This window comes from Pleurodeles waltl, chromosome 2_2 (genome assembly GCF_031143425.1).
Source record: "Pleurodeles waltl isolate 20211129_DDA chromosome 2_2, aPleWal1.hap1.20221129, whole genome shotgun sequence".
Classification (NCBI taxonomy): domain Eukaryota; kingdom Metazoa; phylum Chordata; class Amphibia; order Caudata; family Salamandridae; genus Pleurodeles; species Pleurodeles waltl.
Window position 1 is genome coordinate 205,184,102 of NC_090439.1, and position 23,947 is coordinate 205,208,048.

Consider the following 23,947-nt stretch of genomic DNA (forward strand, 5'->3'; position numbering starts at 1 on the left):
TGGCAGAGGTCTGGAGCACACTGGAGGAGCTCTGGGCACCTGCCCTGGGAGGTGCAGGTCAGGGGAGTGGTCACTCCCCTTTCATTTGTCCAGTTTCGCGCCAGAGCAGGGCTGGGGGATCCCTGAACCGGTGTAGACTGGCTTATGCAGAGATGGGCACCATCTGCCCATCAAAGCATTTCCAGAGGCTGCGGGAGGCTACTCCTCCCCAGCCCTGACACCTTTTTCCAAACGGAGAGGGTGTAACACCCTCTCTCTGAGGAAGTCCTTTGTTCTGCCTTCCTGGGCCAAGCCTGGCTGGATCCCAGGAGGGCAGAAACCTGTCTGAGGGGTTGGCAGCAGCTGCAGTGAAACCCCGGGAAAGGCAGTTTGGCAGTACCCGGGTCTGTGCTAGAGACCATTCTGGCATTGGGGAGACAATTCCATGATCTTAGACATGTTACATGGCCATGTTCGGAGTTACCATTGTGACGCTATACATAGGTAGTGACCTATACAGGGAGTGCAGAATTATTAGGCAAATTAGTATTTTGACCACATCATCCTCTTTATGCATGTTGTCTTACTCCAAGCTGTATAGGCTCGAAAGCCTACTACCAATTAAGCATATTAGGTGATGTGCATCTCTGTAATGAGAAGGGGTGTGGTCTAATGACATCAACACCCTATATCAGGTGTGCATAATTATTAGGCAACTTCCTTTCCTTTGGCAAAATGGGTCAAAAGAAGGACTTGACAGGCTCAGAAAAGTCAAAAATAGTGAGATATCTTGCAGAGGGATGCAGCACTCTTAAAATTGCAAAGCTTCTGAAGCGTGATCATCGAACAATCAAGCGTTTCATTCAAAATAGTCAACAGGGTCGCAAGAAGCGTGTGGAAAAACCAAGGCGCAAAATAACTGCCCATGAACTGAGAAAAGTCAAGCGTGCAGCTGCCACGATGCCACTTGCCACCAGTTTGGCCATATTTCAGAGCTGCAACATCACTGGAGTGCCCAAAAGCACAAGGTGTGCAATACTCAGAGACATGGCCAAGGTAAGAAAGGCTGAAAGACGACCACCACTGAACAAGACACACAAGCTGAAATGTCAAGACTGGGTCAAGAAATATCTCAAGACTGATTTTTCTAAGGTTTTATGGACTGATGAAATGAGAGTGAGTCTTGATGGGCCAGATGGATGGGCCCGTGGCTGGATTGGTAAAGGGCAGAGAGCTCCAGTCCGACTCAGACGCCAGCAAGGTGGAGGTGGAGTACTGGTTTGGGCTGGTATCATCAAAGATGAGCTTGTGGGGCCTTTTCGGGTTGAGGATGGAGTCAAGCTCAACTCCCAGTCCTACTGCCAGTTCCTGGAAGACACCTTCTTCAAGCAGTGGTACAGGAAGAAGTCTGCATCCTTCAAGAAAAACATGATTTTCATGCAGGACAATGCTCCATCACACGCGTCCAAGTACTCCACAGCGTGGCTGGCAAGAAAGGGTATAAAAGAAGGAAATCTAATGACATGGCCTCCTTGTTCACCTGATCTGAACCCCATTGAGAACCTGTGGTCCATCATCAAATGTGAGATTTACAAGGAGGGAAAACAGTACACCTCTCTGAACAGTGTCTGGGAGGCTGTGGTTGCTGCTGCACGCAATGTTGATGGTGAACAGATCAAAACACTGACAGAATCCATGGATGGCAGGCTTTTGAGTGTCCTTGCAAAGAAAGGTGGCTATATTGGTCACTGATTTGTTTTTGTTTTGTTTTTGAATGTCAGAAATGTATATTTGTGAATGTTGAGATGTTATATTGGTTTCACTGGTAATAATAAATAATTGAAATGGGTATATATTTGTTTTTTGTTAAGTTGCCTAATAATTATGCACACCTGATATAGGGTGTTGATGTCATTAGACCACACCCCTTCTCATTACAGAGATGCACATCACCTAATATGCTTAATTGGTAGTAGGCTTTCGAGCCTATACAGCTTGGAGTAAGACAACATGCATAAAGAGGATGATGTGGTCAAAATACTCATTTGCCTAATAATTCTGCACTCCCTGTATATAGTGCACGCGTGTAATGGTGTCCCCGCACTCACAAAGTCCGGGGAATTTGCCCTGAACGATGTGGGGGCACCTTGGCTAGTGCCAGGGTGCCCACACACTAAGTAACTTAGCACCCAACCTTTACCAGGTAAAGGTTAGACATATAGGTGACTTATAAGTTACTTAAGTGCAGTGGTAAATGGCTGTAAAATAACGTGGACGTTATTGCACTCAGGCTGCAGTGGCAGGCCTGTGTAAGAATTGTGAGAGCTCCCTATGGGTGGCAAAAGAAATGCTGCAGCCCATAGGGATCTCCTGGAACCCCAATACCCTGGGTACCTCAGTACCATATACTAGGGAATTATAAGGGTGTTCCAGTATGCCAATGTGAATTGGTAAAATTGGCCACTAGCCTGTTAGTGACAATTTTAGAAAGTAATGAGAGAGCATAATCACTGAGGTTCTGGTTAGCAGAGCCTCAGTGAGACAGTTAGGCATCACACAGGGAACACATACATATAGGTCACAAACTTATGAGCACTGGGGTCCTGGCTAGCAGGGTCCCAGTGACACATAACAAACATACTGAAAACATAGGATTTTCACTATGAGCACTGGGCCCTGGCTAGCAGGATCCCAGTGAGATAGTGAAAAAACCCTGACATATACTCACAAACAGGCCAAAAGTGGGGGTAACAAGGCTAGAAAGAGGCTACTTTCTCACAATGGCATATAAAGAAATTAATTCCACCTCTCTTCCCTCCACATTCCCTGTAATTAAAATATGCCTCCCTTAGTATCCCTCAGAATTTCCTCTACCTCAAAGTGTAGATCCTTACGGATTCTGATCATCACTCTACACACCTCCTGTCTCTGGTAGAATGGAATTGGTCTTGGTATTTTCTACGGATCATTAGTTTAGTTTCCTTCGCCAGGAGATGGTTCTTCAGCCATTAGATCATTTTGAGCAAATCCTGTAGGTGCACCCATCAAATTTAGTGTTGTTTTGCTTGTGAATTCAAGCCCCATAACATTCCTAGGGATTAAATGTACTGTTAAAACTTGGAGTGATGGTCTCTCTCCATGACGGCATGACTTCTTCCCCCTTAACATAAGTGATATTATTTAACAGCGCATCAGAAAATATTGATTGGCCCACTTTCCCCTTATTGATTGGCCCACTTTCCCCTTACCCTTCTCCTCGTAACCAAAGCCGTGTTTTACTCACATCTTCCCATTGGTTACGTTTCAACATACCTCCAGTGTGGTGGTGAATCCACTCTTGGAGCTCTCCTCCTCCAGAATTAGTGTGTCTCATTGCTCTCCATCAAACTTCACTTAGTTCTTTAACATAGTCTCAAGGCAGTTTCCTTCATTTTTAAATGTTCGCGCATTTCCTTGTCCTACATCTTACAGTGGCAAATTTTATATAGTTGGCAATCTCCTTTGTCCTCTTCTCCTGCCAAACAAAGCTTTCTTTTAACTGCTATCAGGCTCATGGGTTTGTTGTGATTCATCTTGCTGCTGAATCATAGGACCTGAACCTGAAGGTTCCAGGATTACATTTCCCTCCTCAGTTTTTTGTATTTCATGAGTTTTCCCCTCCTGCAACATGAGAGCAAAAGTAAAGGCCTGTTTATACCAAATTTGCAGGTTGTTTAATTATTTCGCCACGTAGCATGGCTTCTGTTAAAGAAAAGAGTTTGGCCAGTATGTCCTGTAGTATCGAGCCTGGTGCAAGGTGTGGGGTTCTACTGTATGCACCATGACGGATCCCACAGCATCACTGTTCTGTCATAAGGTATTTTTGAAGAAGGAAGCACAAAAAGCTTCCACATCAGTGTTCTCCGGATTCTGTTTCATATTTCTTAATGTAAAATTGTACCTGTGGGTCCTGTCCTCCAAGCTATCGCATTCATCCATCTGGTTTTGCTAATCTTCAACATTGTAAAAACAACAAGGTGATGGATGGAATGCTTGAATTAATCTCAGCCATTGGTGATCACTCGGTCCGCATCCCAATCAATCGTTTTTTTGCCAACCATGCCATCTCAGTTTGAACCCAGACATATGCAAATCATCAGTGTTGGCCATGACCCTTCTGTATGAAATTAAAGAGGCTCCAAGAAATGCAATCAAGGCCGTTTCTAATATGGTCTTCTCATGGCAACAAGTGGTCTAAGTAGCGCGTAAGTGTGTTTCAGACAAAAATACAGATCACCTAAGAGCCTGTCTAACAGACGGGCTGTCCAGTGCCGAACACAGAATCCTGAATCACTTTTGACAGCACCTCCACGTCAGGATGGAAGAAAGATCAATAGATGAGGGATGCAAATATTTACTTTGACAACAACAGATAGACTTAGGGAGAATTGCTCCTTATTTGGTGTTGCAGCCTGAAGACAGCAAACCAAGGCCATTTAAAATAAGGTTTAGAAGGATTGTTCAGTAATGACAGATGGGTACATAAATATTTCCTTTACAGAGTTCTGTTAAATGATTAGTTCAGCCGTCTTAAGGTGAAAATGTTGGCTGTGATTCACTGCATTTAGACCCAAACAGCAGAGTTACATTTTGGACATGCATTCAAAGGAAAGAACATATTCGGAAGACATGACAATGCCCTAAAGGTGCTGAAATATGACACAGACACTGCTCTGTCCTTTGGAAACCTGCAAGATGGAAAACAGCCTATTTTTGAGGTGTTAAAGCCAAATGTTTTTCGATATACAGACACACGTAGTAGCTGCCAAGGCCTTACTTACAGCTACTGCAACAACAATCCTATTTCCAGCAACTCTCCTATCAATCCCATCAGCTTTAACTTACCTGAAGCAGCAGTCACACAAGAAAGGCACTAGATCATCAGAGCAGCAGCCTCAAATGACATTGAAATGTTATGGGCCCATGATACTTCGTCTTTCACATCCTCCATTCCGGAGCCTTTAAGGTGCAATATTTCATGTTTCTATCTAAAGAGGCTGGCCTGGCTTGTAGTGGGTACCAAGGGGTACTTAAACTCTGTACCAGGTCCAGTTATCCCTTATTAGTGTAGAAGAGGTGTTTCTAGCAGCTTAGGCTGATAGAAGGTAGCTATAGCAGAGCAGCTTAGGCTGAACTAGGAGACATGCAAAGCTCCTACTATACTACTGGTGTCATATGCACAATATCATAAGAAAACACAATACACAGATATACTAAAAATAAAGGTACTTTATTTTTATGACAATATGCCAAAAGTATCTCAGTGAGTACCCTCAGTATGAGGATGCCAAATATACACAAGATATATGTACACAATACCAAAAATATGCAGTAATAGCAAAAGGAAGTAATGCAAGCAAGGTAAAGTTACAGTAGATTGCAATAGGAGCACATAGGTATAGGGGCAACTCAAACCATATACTCCAAAAGTGGAATGCGAACCACAAATGGACCCCAAACCTATGTGAGCTTGTAGAGGGTCGCTGGGACTGTAAGAAAACAGTGAGGGTTAGAAAAATAGCCCTCCCCAAGACCCTGAAAAGTAGGTGTAAAGTGCACCTATAACCCCCAGAGAGCACAGAAGTCGTGATAGGGGGTTTCTGTAAGGAAGACCAACACCAGCAAAGCAACAACAGTGGATTTCCGGACCTGAGTACCTGTGAAACAAGGGGACCAAGTCCAAGAGTCGCGACAAAGTCGAGAGTGGGCAGATGCCCAGGAAATGCCAGCTGAGGGTGCAAAGAAGCTGCCACCGGATGGTAGAAGCTGTGGATTCTGCAAGAACGAAGAGGGCTAGAAACTTCCCCTCTGGAGGATCGATGTCCCACGTCGTGAAGAAGCTTGCAGAGGTGTTCCCACCCAGAAAGACCGCAAACAAGCCTTGCTAGCTGCAAGGGTCGCGGTTAGGGTTTTTGGAAGCTGCTGTGGCCCAGGAGGGACCAGGATGTCGCCACTTGGATGAGGAGACAGAGGGGGCGCCCAGCAAGTCAGGGAGCCCTCACAGAAGCAGGCAGCACCCGCAGAAGTACCAGGTCAGGCACTTAGAAGAGGAGTGAACCGGAGTCCACCCGAAGTCAGAAAAGGGAGTCCCACGACGCCAGAGGACAACTCAGAAGGTTGTGCACTGCAGGTTAGAGTGTCGGGGACCCAGGCTTGGCTGTGCACAAAGGAAATCCTGGAAGAGTGCACAGGAGCCGGAGCAGCTGCAAATCATGCAGAACCCAGCAATGCAGTCTAGCGTGGGGAGGCAAGGACTTACCTCCACCAAACTTGGACTGAGGAGTCACTGGACTGTGGGATTCACTTGGACAGAGTTGCTGAGTTCCAGGGACCACACTCGTCGTGCTGAGAGGGGACCAAGAGGACCGGTGATGCAGTCTTGTTGCCTGCGGTTGCAGGGGGAAGATTCCGTCGTCCCACGGGAGATTTCGTCAGAGCTCCTGGTGCAAGAAGGAGGCAGGCTACCCCCAGAGCATGCACCACCAGGAAACAGGCGAGAAAGCCAGCAGCAGGATGAAGCGATACAAGGTTGCAGTAGTCGTCTTTGCTACTTTTTTGCGGTTTTGCAGGAGTCCTGAGCAGTCAGCGGTCGATCCTTTGGCAAAAGGTGAAGAGAGAGATGCAGAGGAACTCTGGTGAGCTCTTGCATTCGGTATCTGAAGAATTCCCCAAAGCAGAGACCCTAAATAGCCAGAAAAGGAGGTTTGGCTAACTAGGAAGGAGGATAGGCTAGTAACACAGGTAAGAGCCTATCAGAAGGAGTCTCTGACGTCACCTGATGGCACTGGCCACTCGGAGCAGTCCATTGTGCCAGCAACACCTCTGTTTCCAAGATGGCAGAGGTCTGGAGCACACTGGAGGAGCTCTGGGCACCTCCCCTGGGAGGTGCAGGTCAGGGGAGTGGTCACTCCCCTTTCCTTTTTCCAGCTGCGTGCCAGAGCAGGGCTGGGGGATCCCTGAACCGGTGTAGACTGGCTTATGCAGAGATGGGCACCCTTTGTGCCCATCAAAGCATTTCCAGAGGCTGGGGGAGGCTACTCCTCCCCAGCCCTGGCACCTTTTTCCAAAGGGAGAGGGTGTAACACCCTCTCTCTGAGGAAGTCCTTTGTTCTGCCTTCCTGGGCCAAGCCTGTCTGGACCCCAGGAGGGCAGAAACCTGTCTGAGTGGTTGGCAGCAGCAGCTGCAGTGAAACCCCGGTAAAGGCAGTTTGGCAGTACCCGGGTCTGTGCTAGAGACTCGGGGGATCATGGAATTGTCTCCCCAATGCCATAATGGGATTGTGGTGACAATTCCATGATCTTAGACATGTTACATGGCCATGTTCGGCGTTACCATTGTGACGCTATACATAGGTAGTGAAATGGTGTCCCCGCACTCACAAAGTCCGGGGAATTTGCCCTGAACGATGTGGGGGCACTTTGGCTAGTGCCAGGGTGCCCACACACTAAGTAACTTAGCACCCAACCTTCACCAGGTGAAGGTTAGACATATAAGTGACTTATAAGTTACTTAAGTCCAGTGGTAAATGGCTGTTAAATAACGTGGACATTATTTCACTCAGGCTGCACTGGCAGGCCTGTGTAAGAATTGTCAGATCTCCCTATGGGTGGCAAAAGAAATGCTGCAGCCCATAGGGATCTCCTGGAACCCCAATACCCTGGGTACCTCAGTACCATATACTAGGGAATTATAAGGGTGTTCCAGTATGCCAATGTGAATTGGTGAAATTGGTCACTAGCCTGTTAGTGACAATTTGGAAAGCAGAGAGAGCATAATCACTGAGGTTCTGGTTAGCAGAGCCTCAGTGAGACAGTTAGGCATCACACAGGGAACACATATATATAGGCCACAAACTTATGAGCACTGGGTTCCTGGCTAGCAGGGTCCCAGTGACACATAACAAACATACTGAAAACATAGGGTTTTCACTATGAGCACTGGGCCCTGGCTAGCAGGATCCCAGTGAGACAGTGAAATCACCCTGACATATACTCACAAACAGGCCAAAAGTGGGGGTAACAAGGCTAGAAAGAGGCTACTTTCTCACAAATGGGTAGATATTTCTATGGGCAAGGGGGTGTTAGATGTAGTTTGCTATGGCCATACCCTTACAATTTGTTCAAAACCCACTAATTGTTCCATCAATTAAAACATCAGATCAACATCTTTTATTATGCACGCAAAAATGCTTTCCATGCTTTCTGAAGGGGATCCAGATGTCAATATTAAATCCCAGCAAAATTTGAGCCTTTTACTCCAGCCTTTTACTGTTACAAAAGAAATCTGGAAAAAGAAGTCCTAGTTTGGATTTGAGGCAACTCATCAAGTACTTGAGAAAGCAATCCTTCAGAATGGTTAAAACGGGACACCAAAACTCCAGCTTACTGGAACAAGAGCAATACATGATTTCATTAGATTTGCAGAATGCTTATTTCCACATTCTCATTCATTTCAAATATTGCAAAAACCTGCAATTCAAAGTAGCTGTGAGCCACTATCTGTTTTTGTGCTGCCATTTGTTCTCAAGTTACTGCAAAGGGAAATTCACAAAATGTGTGGCTCCGGTAGACGCATTATTAATAAGTCAAGGAAATCAATGCTTTTTCTGCCTGCACAACTGTTTTTTTCATGGCAAAACATTTCTCCTGGCCAGGTTATCAGCAAATACATGTCTTCATTTGTTTCAATCTCGAGGCCCATTATTCAATGCACCCAAGTGGCACTTACAGTCCTCCAATTGCATTCAGTTTCTGGGAGCAGTCCTGGGCACAAGTGTTAACGCGTCCCTTTATGATAATTGATTACACATCAGGACTCGTTTTAGGCCAATGAATCTTTTGACCCAGTTGAGAGACACCTTAGGACGAGATAGCTAATCAATATGTCAATCAATTTGTCAATAATGTAATCAATATTTATCATAACAATACATTTCAAAGTCATTAATCAATTCAAAACTCTACCATGACCTTGCAGCCATGAATAACCACACCAGTTTAGTAGAATTTTATACGTTTTATTCCCTATTAGTTACAAATCTAAGAGCAGATGCGTTAATCTCAAAACCAAGAAACATAGTAGGATAGTCACAAAATGGTAACTTTGGTAAGATTTCATTAAGGCGAGAATCACAAACATCAGAATATAACACGGCCTGAACATGGATCAATTTAGAAGAGTGTCATTAACGTGTCAGTTCAACAAAGCATAACTTCAGTTGTTTGTCTATTTGCGTCAGTTTAGTGAACACCTGTCCTACCCACTGATTAGCATTAGCATGTTGGGCTTCATGCAAAATGATTTAGAACACTAATTTGGAAAACATCTAGCTATGGTCTCTGTCAAAAGTAAGCAGTTGGTACCTAGAAAGGAAAAGCAAACAGACAAATCACAATTGCATTGTCATAATTACCCTCGAAGGCTTAGGTCAGCACACAGGTTCAGTCTTCGTCTTCAGGACATCAGTCAAATCACCATCAGTCAGGACTTAGCTTCGGGGCAAAAGGCACTTCCCTCATAAGGAGGTAAAGTGTAAAAATGGACAAATCCAAGGGCGAGGATTGTTTTAAGTAAAGCAACAAATCACCAAACAGAGTGACAAAGTTTCTGGATAAAATCAATAGCATTCCCTAACCCACCTAAATGGCTCCCTGTGTCATGGGTGTTTATCCCTTCTTCGTTGTACATTCCCCCAAAATTCTATTGGACATTTGTTATACCCCACTATCGTTAACCTATCAGAAAACACATTAGGTCACCTAACTCTTCACCCCATATTATTTTACAGACATTTTATTGGTCTCCATAATTGATGTCTTCAGAGGTGGCACATCCGGTATGATTTCATCTTTTCTGTAATTCTTTGCACATCTTTTGGTCAGTAGCTCCATTGTCTTCACCGGTTTGAATGACCTTGTACATTACATTAATCTACACTGTTTTATTTTGTTTTAACATTATTCTACAAGCAATGGAAAATTGCATGGGAACGGGTCTATCATGGTTACATTCGTCTTCTAGTTTGGAGAAAAAAAATAATAAGGTTGTGTCCTTTTGTGAGTCAGCATACTGCAAGATAGAAAAATACATTTAATATGAGAGCCAAGCAGCTAAACCTCGGCTCATGCTAACTTAAGGCCTATAAGGATTTCAGCACAAATTCAATAATGCAATTATTAATAGTTAGTATAAACTTATTTGATATAATAGTAATACTTAAACATTTTAGCCATCAGTATTAGTCCACGCATACATTGGCGGCCACTCCCAGTGGTCACATTTCAGGTGCACGTATAAGAAAATTTCTATTACAGTTTCTGTGTGGCATTATCACACATTAATTCATAAACATTTCATGTTAATATAGGTTATATAAGCTACGCTCTCTCAGTCCCTCCTCTGATGACGTTCGTCATCACATAAATCTTTCCCTTTTGACCTTTCACTTAATTTTTCACCTTGTGCATAATGCACATTTCAACATCTTGTCCCTTGTGTGAACTCTCCCAAATTTCATTAAACATTTCCTCCCTCTCACTTTCCTCATTCTTTTTATTCCTCTTTGTCCAATTTCTTTTAATTTTGTCATTTATTTTGCATACCCCCAACAAACCTATTAAACAGGCCAGAACAGTTAATAAACCCCCTAATATTTTTGCTAGTACCCCATTCCAAATGTTGCTAAACCAGCTCCCTACTCTGGCAATTCCTTTTCCCACTTTCTCCCACACTCCAGGTTCCTTCAAATCCTTCAAATCTGCACTATCTTTAGTTAGGTTAGTAAGCATACCTCTAATCTTTTTACTATTGTCAGGTATATATGAGCAAAAATGACGCTCGTTGAGCATTTTGCAGACTCTGCCGCTCTTTGCTAAAAGAGTGTCTAAAGCAAGCCGATTTTGAAGAGTCATAGCTCTTTCCGCAGCAAGTTCAGTATCCATCAGGAGTATAGCCCCTGTAAAATTTGTCAGCATGTTGTCCACAATAGTAGACAACTTTTGGAATCTTTATAGAGTTTAAGATAACCCCTACTGAAGGAACTATGGCTCCAAATATGTCACCAACGACAGCAGCCGATGTCTCTCGTTTTTGGCTAGCATGTTGTAATTCAGACGTTTTAGGTATTTGCTTTAAGTCATCAATCTGGTAAATATTTGGGAAAACTATTCCCAAATAACATGTCCCATACCATCCCTTAGGGAGACGGTAATAAGCATTAAGTCCACAAATATAATAGATCCCACAGATCGCTGGATCCTGTCCATTTAACATGAATGTCCATTTACTTTGTAACAAAATTGCCTGCATTCACTCGTTCCCACAAATAAAGTGTCATGTTCAGATTTTGGCATATATAAACAAAGCCTTCCTACATGTAATGCATCTATAGCCAGTTTGCCTTGCGTCTTTATTGCAGTGTAAGCATAATCATTTGCATATGTGTGTTTCTCTAGCCTCTTTTCTAATCTTTCTTTTAACGCTTTGCGTCTATCATCCGTGTGATCTAAAAAGCTTTTCTCTACAGGTGTCAATAAGCAAGTCAGGTTGTTGCGGTGTGCATAAGCTGTCCCAAATGTAAACGTTGGTTCAAAGAAACCTCTAACTAATTTTATACTATGCTCCTTAGCTAACTTGTTCAGAAACTCAATGACGGGCACAAAAGAAAACACTACATCCAAATTTGAATAAAAATATTGCACATGCTCTTGATTATAGAATCTCGTTAGTAGCAAACTACAACTAATCCCGTAGGTTAGAGGAAGACTATGGTAGGTGACCCCTTCTTGTACTGATGAAGGAATCTTTGTGCACACATAACAGTTTTTCGAATCCATGGTCTCAACATATTCATTCAACAAGCGATAGAAGACATTAGTGGAAAGTTCCCCCTTGGAGTCAGTTCCCTCATGCAAGTGTTTTGTATTCTGCTCAAACTTTTCCCACAGTGTTAGTGTTGTAGTCTCAGGTTTTAAAGCATTGTTAGTTGCTTTCTTATCCAACCACGGCGTTCCCACAATCACTCCTACAATTATTATCGCGCACACAATACCTAATATAAGACTTAACCAAACACACACCTTACCCTTTTTGTTACTACCTCTATTATAAGCCATGTCTGTAAAGAATCAGATAGCAGAACAACAATCAACTTGAGGACGATATAAAACTTTTATTTTTATTTTTATTTTTTATATTTTTTGATGCAAAAGTCTCTCTCTCTCTCTCTCTGCTTGTATTTACAGCGTTTCACTCATTCCAGGACCCTTTTGTCAAATCGGGTTAGCAGCTTGTCATAATCAGGTTTTCAAAGTCAATTCATGTAATCAGTGTCACATCCGGTAATTTAAAAGTCTCTTTCTTAGTTTTTCAGCTTTCAACTTCAATATTTTAGTTTCAACACAGTCTCTTTCCCTGATTGTTTTCAGGTACCGTAATATTGGCCTGGTACTTCTCGATCAAAACATAATGCTAGGAATTCTTGTTGCCATTCAGATGTCGTGGCATATGCCCATTCAGGACCTGTGTACCTTCTATTTGCAGTTCTTTTTCTTTTCATTCTGCGTTCACCTTGTAATTCTCCTTCACTAGATCCTCTACTCGGGATGTATCAGTTTCCTCTGTTATTGTTTCACCTCGTACGATCTTTTCTTTCGCAGCCTGCTTCTCTGGCCATTTATTTCCCTTATGCGTCTTTTTCCTGCTTGTCCTTTCAGGACGCTGAACAGCACCCTCCTCTTGTGCTATGGCGTTTTCTCTTGATGAATCTGCAACTGGTTCAGGGGATGCCGGTGTGCTTTGATCTCTCTCTACTATTTCCCCTTCTTCTTCTTCTAGATCTGTGACAGGTTCAAGCTCTAGCCCGTATCCGTCTACTTCTGGGAGAACCTCTCCTTGATGTAGTTCTCCTGCTGCCTCTACTGAAATAGGCACACTGTCACCTCTCTCAAACTTGTTTACTGTTTGAGGGACTAGGCTGTTCTCAGTGGGCTCTCCTGTAGTCTCAGTTTCCCCTTGACTATTTTCAGGCCCTGAGACTTCCTTCTCTGGAACTGCTGAGTTGGATACTTCAAGTTCCTCATCAGTTGGACACGTTACCTTCTTTGTGTGACTGGCATGTATCCAATTTGGAACGCCTGCACATTTCACAGCAGTGGTTGTTGTCAGAATTACTTGATATGGCCCCTTCCAGTGTGGCTCCAAAAACGACTTTCTCACGTGCTTCTTGACAACCACCCAGTCACCGGCTTGCAGGGTGTGACCTGGATCACTGATAGGTGGCAATGTGTTGGCTTCCACCTGATGAGAAAAAGAGCGAACCACATCAGCCAAATCTTTGCAGTAGTCCAACACCATATCATCCGTGATATTCACAAGAGCATTTGCAGGTACTGCGGGCAGCCTCATAGCTCTACCCATAAGGATCTCGTGGGATGATAGTCCTGTCTTCTCATCAGGGGTGTTCCTCATCGACATCAGCACTAAGGGTAATGCATCTGGCCATTTCATATTGGTAGCTGCGCACATTTTTGCCATTCTCGACTTCAAGGTACCATTCATCTGTTCCACTAATCCTGATGCTTCAGGACGGTAGCTACAATGCAGCTTCTGTTCAATGTCTAATGCAACATTCAAGAGCTTAATCACCTCATTGTCGAAGTGTCTGCCCCTATCTGATTCTATAGGGACCGTAAACCCGAACCTGGGTATTAGTTCCCTAAGCAGCAGTTTTGCAACTGTGAGACTGTCATTTCTACGTGTGGGGTATGCTTCAATCCAGTGGCTGAAAATACACACAATCACCAACACGTATTTCAATCCTCCACAAACAGGCATCTCAATGAAATCCATTTGCATCTTGCTAAATGGACCGCCAGCTCTCCCTATGTGGCTCAGAGTTATCACAGTCCCTTTTCCGGCATTCATCTGTTGACAGATGATGCACCTGTGACAAGTAACCTCTGCGGCATGTCTGAATTTTGGGTTAAACCAGTCAATCTTGAATGACCTCATCATTGCATCTCTCCCAAGATGTGCCTGTCCATGATAAAGCCTCGCAAATTGTGACAGAAGACTGTTTGGCAAAACCAGTTTCCCTTCCTCTGAGGCCCACAAGTCATCAGCTCTTTGTACGCATTGGATCCTCTGCCAGGAGCGTTTTTCCTCCTTACTAGCACGACCCTGTAGTGTTTTTAGCTCATCTAGTGTATCAATCACCCTTAATGCAAAATTCAAGCATGTGTCATTTTCAGTTTGCGGTAACAATTCCCTCTGATCTTTGAACGATATACAGTTCAATGCACAAAACCTTGCGACTTGATCTGCATAGCCGTTTCCCATGGACACAAAGTCTTGTGACCTAACATGAGCATTGCATTTCACCACGGCAATTTCAAGAGGTAACTGAATCGCATGTCACAAATCCTTAATTTGTTCACCATTTTTCACAGGAGAACCAGAAGAGGCCATGAAACCTCTCTGTGACCACAGTTGGCCAAAATCATGTACAATTCCAAATCAGTATCTGCTGTCAGTATAGATAGTGACTCTCAGATTTTCAGCTGCGTGGCATACCTTAGTAAGGGCAATTAGTTCTGCCACTTGTGCAGAATACACTCTCTCGAGCCAGGAAGCTTCAATGATACCAGCTATGGTACACACAGCGTAACCAGCTCTCAGCATTCCGACTGAGTCTCTCAAACAGGATCCATCAACAAACATAATGCAGTCATTTTCTTTTAACTGCGTATCTTGAATATCAGGTCGGGGCTTGGTACATAGTTCTGTTGCCTCAAGACAATCATGCTCCACTTCCTCTTCATTATTAATCTCGGTACTCTCAACAGGAAGTAGAGTTGCCGGGTTTAATACAGTACATCGCTTCAGTGAAACATTAGGCGACCCCAAAATAATTGTCTCATATCGGGTAAGTCGAGCATTTGTCATGTGCTGAGTTTTGGTTCGAGTCAACAGAATTTCAACTGAATGTGGAACCATTACTGTCGAGGGATGTCCCATCACTATGCCTTCACACTTCGTGAGGCTTTGACCAACTGGTGCAACTGCATGCAAACAACCCGGTAAGGCTGCTGCGACGGGGTCCAAGGTAGCTGAAAAAAATGCTACAGGGCGGTTTGCACCTCCATGGACCTGTGTTAAGACAGACAAAGAACAAGCATGACGTTCATGACAAAACAGTAGAAAAGGTTTTGTGTAATCAGGCATACCCAAAGCTGGTGCCCTGCACATGCACTCTCTCAATTCCATGAATGACTCAAGCTCTTCCTTGGATAAAGCTATGGTATACGGCTCATCCTTAATCTCTTTACCTGTCAGCTTTATCAAGGGTTTTGAGATAATTGAGAAGTTGGGTATCCACTGGTCGACAGTAGCCCACTATTCCCAAAAACATCCTGACATCTCTTTGTTGTCGGGGGGTTCATCTGCAAAATAGCTGTCACCCTTTCCTTTGATATTCTCCTGGACCCTCTCTCATTCAAGTGTCCTAAGTACTTCACCCCTTTCTGACAGTACTGCAGCTTCTTTGGCGACACTTTATGTCCATTCTTTCCCAAATGATTCAGCAAGGCAATTGTGTCATACTTACAGTCATCTTTTGTCCTGGACGCAATCAGTAAGTCGTCAATGTACTGTACTAGAGTCGAGTTGAAAGGCAGTACTAAGGATTCTAAGTCCTTTTTCAATATCTGATTGAAGATGGACAGTGACTCAGAAAACCCTTGAGGAAATCTGCACCAACTGTACACCTTGTCCAGGAATTTAAAACTGAATAAAAACTGGCTGTCCTCATGAAGAGGCACCGAAAAGAAAGCTTGTGGCAAGTCTACAACAGTGAACCATTCAGCATCACATGGAACCTGAAACATGATCACTGCTGGGTTTGGCACTATAGGGCAACATTTTACCACAATCTTGTTTATTTTCCTCAAGTCTTGCACAATTCGAACCTTCCCACAAGGCTTTTTCAGACCCATTATCGGTGAATTACATGGGCTGCTCAATACCTACTTTAGGACTCCTTGTTTTACAAAGTCCGCGATTATTTGTGACAACTGAATGAGGACTTCTTGTGCCATGTGGTACTGCGGCACCTGAGGAAACACTACATTTGGCTTTACTTGTACTTAAACTGGTTCTACTCCTTTTATCAGTCCCACTTCTTTTCCTGTCAAATCCCACACTTTCTCTGGAACCGTTCCCTGTAATTCAGCAGGTAAATCAGTTACTGTAAGCATCGGGTATAAGGTTATCAAAGGGTAATCTTCATTTGCAGTTTCTGCTTCTAACTCCGAGTACTGACCATCATCCCCTTCATCATCACTGTTTGTCTGCACCTCAATTCCATCATTGGAATAGGTAATCGAGCATTTCGTTTTACACAGTAAGTCTCTTCCCAGTAGGGACACAGGGCTTGAATCGCAGAGCACAAATTTATGCAGTCCCTGGAAGTTGCCAATCTCAACTTGCACTGGATCTGTAATCGGATTTGTCAAGTACTAATTTGCTACTCCGACCACTCTTATGGTACGCCCTGACAGTGGTAATTTTGGAACCTCTGCACTTCTGACTGTGGAGCGTGTAGCTCTGATATCAACCAAGAATGAAAGCTTGTGACCCATCACCTTTCCCTCTACATAGGGTCCCCTCTGGTCTACTTCTAGGGATGCTACAAGCCTGCACTCTTCACTGTCTGAACTGTCATCCCACCATTCCTCATTCATTCCATCTTCACCACGCAATGGGAATTGCTGTACTGTATTATTTTGTCTCATCACTTGACCTGTGACCTGCTGAAGAAGCATCACCTGTTGCTGTCCCATTGGAGCTAATGGTAATTGCATTTGCTGTATAGGTACCATGGGAACCTGCTGTTGTATTTGCTGCATTTGTGCTGATTGAACATGCGGCATTTGCATTTGCTGCATGGGCTGTAGCCCTTGCATCTGAACCATGTTATTTTGGAAGTTCGGATTTTGACTTCTCAATTTTGGACCTCTCATATTTTGCAATGTACCGACATTAGTACTTTGTTGAACTACACCATCCTGCACCACATTTGGGCATTCCCGCTTCCAATGCCCTACGCCCCGCACGCGTGACATGGAGACCTCTTTTTCATTCCTTGCGCATCATTTTGAACCACAACAGTATTCAAGTCTGGACCGCGATTCACAAAACCTCGACCTCGGCCTCTCAGTTGTGCCTGAAACACACCATTCCCTTGCGGTTGCTGCTGTATCATCTGCTGAATTCCATTTCCCTGCATACCTGCCTGTGCAGCCCTTATCTGCATCACCATCACTTTCTCCTTCAACTTTCTCTGCTTCAGCTCAATCTCGTCACTACAGTATTTTGCATACTGCAACACCTCATCAGTCGGTTTCGCTTGCCAACAGATCAAATGATTCTTAATCATCTGGCTAACCTCTGGTCTCAGCCCTTCAACAAATCTGAACACGAGATGGTTCATGTCTTTCGGCTCAATAGTTTCAGTACCACTGTAATGTTTGAATGCCTTCAACAATCTCTCATAGTAAGCATGTATCGATTCTTTAACCTCCTGTGAGGTCCGGCCGATTTTCTGCCAATCAGTCACTTTCGGCAACACTTTCTGTTTCAAAAACTCAATTACCTTGTGATAATACTTCATCACCTCCTCAGAGGGTGCTCCGGTCACCTTATCCCTTGCCGGCTCCTGCGTCGGCCAGTCTACCCCCTCTTGCACTCAAGCCATAAGTCGGGCGGAACAATGATCTCAAACAAGGTATTCAGGTCTTCCAAGAGACACTTCGCAAGCTTCACAAACCTATCTGTTTGCTGATACCACTCTATCGGCTTCTCCCTCAACCTGGGATAATCATTTGTGAAAGATAGGATGTCTCCCCTGGACCACGGTACATGAATTAGAACCCCACCAGCTGTTTCCCTCATGGGTAACATCTTTACTGATTCCGTATCTGGAGAAGCTTTAGCTTTACTTGATCCCGGACTGTCACTTTTCTCCTTGTCTCTTTTCTTTGCCCATCTGCCTTCCCACTTTTCTAAGGCTCCCCAGATCTGAGCACTTTGCAGTATTTCCTTTAAATGCGCTTTCATCCCGGCAGACCTCATATGTTCGAAGTCTTTTGAGTCAAAGTCTAACCTGTAGCTTCTTTTCAAATGTTTAGTATTCTCAATATCAATACTGTATTTGTCTGCCAGGTTCGCTAACCTCTGATGTACCTTACCTACTTCTTTAGTGATCTTAGGGCACAAATATCTCAATTCTGCTTCAGTGTATGACTCTAATCTGTTTACCCCCATTGTTCCTTCCACTAATTCAGCAGCTTCCACGCCCAGTCTCACAAAGTTCAGGTTATCATCTCTCTCTGCGGTTATTGTAGCAGGTTGTGGAGGGGGAGGAGCCAAGATGGCAACTGGGAAGGACGCTTAATTAAGCGCTCCATCCCGGGCTCGCCGTATCATATCTGCAGGGCGCTCCCGGGGCGCCAAATTCTAAAGCGGAGGAGGGATCCGCTCCGTGTGCCCCACGCCTCCCAACAGCAGCATCGAGCGCAGTCGGGCGGCCGTGAGGCGCGGCTGCCGAAGAACCGAAGAATCGGCTTCCTCAAGGAGCCGCGGCGTCCATCTTCCTCGAGGTAGCGAGCCCGCAGCTGGGCCCTGCCTTACCCTTTGCTCTTCCCCTCCCCCCCCTCACTAAGGATCCCCCCCCCACGCAGACGGGGGACAGTGGGAAACGGAGAACCAGCTGCCCGGGACCCCTGAGGGTGCCCTCTCTTCACTACCCGCTGGCGTGGCGCGCCCCCTTAGATAGGACCCGGGGGACGCAGGAGGAACTCGCTGCCACAACCTGTAGGGCACCAGCAGCCGGACTGGACCAGGCCTAGACAAGACTCGCGGCGAGCGGCGCCGCCCCACTGTGTAAGCGCCGGATTGCTGCGGGGATCCGTGAGCGCCCGGAGCTCGCTCGGCGCACACCCACGGGAAGGACCCTCTCCCCCGTCTCGTCAGAGGATCTAGGGCTCGGGATTAGCTGTCAGCGGGGGAACTGGTGGGGGCACGTGGGCCTTGCCCCCGGCCTCTCTTCTGCCCACGCTTGTTGATGGGTCCAGCAACAGGGAGCCCCGGCCCGCCCCAGCCAGAACTTATCTTGGAGACCAACAGGAGGGCTGAAAACCCCAAAAACTGAAGTGCACACCGGCATTGACCCGTGAGGACGTGTAACCCCCCCCCCGCCCGAACGGTCCAGGGAACGTGGGTGACCGCATGGGTGCAAGTGGAACGAGGACGCACACGAAAGAGGCGCAGGTGTGCTACCAACGAGCTCAGCTGCTTGGTTGCACCTGGTGGAGCAGTATATCCACTTAAAGGACAACTACGGACAAAGCAAAATGGCCGGGAAAACCAAATCGGCAAAAAGCCAGGACCGGAACACGCACGGACCGGCACCTGGCGATCAACAATTTATACCCACCCTGCAGTCGCTGGAAACCACACTCTAGGCACATTCCTCACAATTTGAGAAAGTGCTACAGGCAATCATGGGCACTAAATCCTCACTGGAGAGCAAGATAGACACGGTGTCGCAAGACCTGAATATCCTTAGAGTAGACCACCGCAAATTATCCGAAAAGGTGAAGTCAATGGAAGAGGCGCTAAATGAACTGGCCCCCACAGTAGCGGACAACCAAAAACAAATTCTCCGCTTAGACACAGAAGTAAAGACACTGCTGAGAAGAGCAGAAGAGGCGGAGGGTAGATCCCGCAGTAACAACATACGGTTCCTCGGATTCCCTGAAAAATCACTGGATCAAAACTCAGAACTCTTGCTGGAACACTGGTTAATTAAAGAGGTTCTGAATGGAGCCCCATCAAAATTCTTTTCTGTAGAAAGAGCGCACAGGATCCCTGGACGACCCCCGATACCGGGCCAACTCCCAAAACCGCTGATAGCCAGGATCCTGAATTTCAGAGACTGTGATGCTATACTGCAGCAGTTCCGCAACAAAGGCCCATTCAAGTATGAGGACTCAATTGTCCACGCCTATCCAGACTTCACTAAGGAAGTGCAAAAGCAACGCAACTCCTATGTCCAAATAAAGCAACACCTCCGTGAACATGACATAAAGTACGCACTACTATTCCCAGCCAAATTGAGAGTATCAGTAGATGAACGCACCCATGTGTTCACTTCGCCGGAGGACGCTTGGATGTGGATGCATGCCAAGGGGCTCGCCCACCCCGTGATTCAACCGGCACCGACGAGAACTGGTCAACAACCTCGTCTCGGAAACGCTCCAAGAGGCGCCCTAGGGGACAACCCATGGAGAAACAGGCCGCAAAAGAGAGAGCCAGGGTCCTGAAAGAAACTCCCCTGCTGACACAGAACTCCTTCAAGACTCTCAGGACACATCTGGAGGAAGGTGCGGAATCGGACTCAACCAGCTCGGACTCCACATTAACGGAAGCATTGAAGGGCCCGGAGCTCACCCCTAGGACCGCAGACACACTTTGAACGAGTATCATTGACCCACCCCCCGATGGGACCGGCCGCCACAACTGAGGAGTAGAACTGAACTTGGCGTCCCCCACGGGAAGTGGGTGGTTATCACACCTGAACTTAAGTATCTTTATTTTTCTATTCTTGGAAATAGTTCCTATACCCAAACTGCGCGCAACTGGCGGCGGGGGCACACAGGGGGAGGGGAGGGATTGGCTCACCACGGGAGCACCCCAAAACATCCGCAGACCGGGTCTGCAGAAGGATGCGAGCCCCATAACGAGCCGCACCCAGACAGTAACATCGCTCCCCCACAGATATCCACATGGACACAGTTTTATTCGCACCCAAATGGGGTGTGTAGTTTGTTGCAAGTTCACAGTTGGGGATGGGATCCAGTTGGGGAGGGAAAGAGGGTAATTACTAGTTCGTACAGTACAGGTCTGTTCATAACACAGGGAACATTGCCAAGACAGGGGGGCCCGACTGCTGATGCGACGGGGTGGGAGGAACCGGCCGGGTCCTATTGGTAGGTGGGGTGCCAGACATACCCTCACAAAATAAAACATGGCCCAACCCACAGCCTATAATACACAAAAATATGATATAGTTACCTGGAATGTTAGGGGACTTGGGACCCCGAGCAAAAGATCCAGGGTGCACGCACGACTCAAACGCCAGGGCACACACATCGCAATCCTACAAGAGACTCACCTGCAAGATCCGCGGAGTAAATGGGGGGGACAGATAGTAGGTACATCTTACTCAACTTTTGCGAGAGGGGTTCTCATATGGATAGCAGGGAACGCCCCCTTCCTCCAAACATCACACAGGATAGACCAGGGAAGCAGGTATGTGGTAGTGGAGGGCAGACTAGACGACAAACAACTATCACTAATAGGGATATATGCTCCCAATAACGCGCTGCCCGAGTTCCTGAGTGCGCTCACCCCAGCATTATTAGTGAATCCTGAAACACCTGCTATATGGGGTGGGGACTTTAATTGTACACCGAACGCGGTGTTGGACAGGTCTAACCCCCCCACACAAGCGACAGCTAATAGATACTCCAGACGCCCATTGTTAGCATGGGCCAGTGATATGGGCCTCCATGACATATGGCGCGTGAAGCATCCATTACATAGGGAATATTCATTCTACTCAATACCACATAAGGTGCACACCAGGATAGACTTACTGTGGGGCACTCAGGAAATCTGCACAACAGCCAGCGGGATAGAATACCTAGCTAAGACACTATTGGACCACTCACCACTCAAAATAACCCTGGACTTGGGTAGGAAGCGCCAAGCGATCCCAACATGGAGACTTCAAGTGGAAGCCCTACAGGACCCAGCATTCACAGATACACTGATAACAGCGCTAAAACAGTACTGGGAATTAAACACTGGCACCACAAACTTAAGAGCAGTGAAGTGGGACGCACACAAAGTAGTGATTCATGGCCACTGTATCTCTACTACATGGGGGGTGAGACGCACACTCCACGCAGAGGTCGGCAAGCTGGAGAAGAAATTAAGAGCACTAGAAAATGAAGTGACCCACAACGAAACACCATACACGACATTAAAAGATGCGCGCGCAGAATATGCCACCGCCGACACCACACTACGCCTTCACGATCACAAATACCACTTGACCCGACTACAAATGGAAGGCAACAGATCGGGTAGGCTACTTGCATGGCTCCTGCGCGAGGACAGGCAGCGCCCCCTGATCGGGGCAATAGAGATAGGCCCAGGGGCACTGGCAACCACACAGGAAGAAATATACGATGCGTTCAGGGAATATTACACAAAATTATACACTAAACGTACATCATGCACCACCCAGCAACTCAGGTGCTTTCTGGCATACTCACCCCTGCCCCAACTTACACAAACAGATAGAGAGGTACTAGAGGCCCCCCTGACATTAGGAGAACTCAATAAGGCCCTTGAACAACTACCTAGGAATAAAGCTCCAGGTGCAGACGGCCTTCCATCAGAATACTATTCTTCCTTTGCGACACACCTCAACGCACACATCCTGAAAGTATTTGAAGAGGCATGGGCTAACGGGACTCTACCCCCCACAAGGAGGGAGGCAATGATAGTGGTCCTCCTGAAACAAGGGCGCGACCCCATTGACATTAAATCCTACAGACCCCTATCATTGCTGAATCTAGACTGTAAAATACTTGGTAAAATTCTGGCCAATAGGTTAGCTCCCTAAATTACATGCACACCCTGGTACACGAGGATCAGAATAGATTCATCCCAACACGCAACACTTTTCTAAACATCCGAAGGCTGCTGAGCGTAATGAGCGACACTCCCCCAAACGCATCTGAGGAAGCAGTGATCTCACTTGACATCGAAAAAGCGTTCGATACACTAGAATGGGATTTTCTGTTCGCCACCATGCAGCAAATGGGTATTGGCCCAAAATTCACGCGCTGGGTATGCATACTGTACACTGACCCACAGGCCAGGGTGAAAACTAGTGGAGTCATATCATGGAGCTTCTCGATCAGCAGGGGCACAAGACAGGGATGCCCCCTGTCCCCCCTCTTATTCGCCTTGGCGATGGAACCACTGGCCGCACGCGTTTGTGCCAAAAAAGAAGAGTGGGGGTAGCAAGGAGCGGGACCCTCCACACCATATCGCTATACGCAGACAATGCCTTGATAAACATACGTAGAGGGGAAGAGGTGTTGCCCTCGGTGATGTCGCTGCTATCTGAGTTTGGAGGGATCTCCGGCCTAATAGTCAACTGGGGAAAATCTTGTATATTCCCACTAGCCATTTGGCCCTCAGCGAAACAAGAGAATGCCCCGGCAGGCCATTTGAAATGGTGCTTCGACACATTTAAATACTTAGGGGTCAACATCTACCACAGAACAGAGGACCTTAGAGATGGCAATCTGGGGAGAGCGGTGGCCTCTATGAAGGGCTCAATGCGATTCTGGAATAAACTACCACTTTCACCATTGGGCAAGGTGGCCTTAGCAAACATGCTGATACTACCCAGATTGTTGTATCACTTCGCGGCCTTGCCACTCATTATTCCCAAAGGTTTTTTTAACAGTCTGAACGCTATCCTACTGCAACTTGTGTGGGGAGAGGGCAGAAGGCGGGTCGCACTCACCACGCTACATTATCCGGTGGCTGCGGGAGGGCTGGGCGCCCCAAACTTTGAGCTTTACTCCGCGGCCGCACAGTTGCAGTGGATACTGAACTGGATTCACAGGCCCAGCTCAGCGGAATCCATTTGGCTGAAGTCCCGACTTCATGGAGTCCCTCTGCTCGTATGGCTTACAAATAAGCAAGCCAAAAGCTCACGTGAAAACCCATTGATGGCAGCGGCAAACGCATGCTGGAAGAGGTATATTCAAAAAGGCGCAAAAG

General features: G+C 46.1%; 1 protein-coding gene across 1 annotated transcript in view; it reads left to right on the forward strand.

Moving 5' to 3' along the window:
* CLPTM1L (CLPTM1 like) overlaps positions 1-23,947 on the forward strand; it is a 1,089,711-nt gene that overhangs the window by 708,761 nt on the left and 357,003 nt on the right. The gene's annotated exons all lie outside the window — the stretch shown is intronic.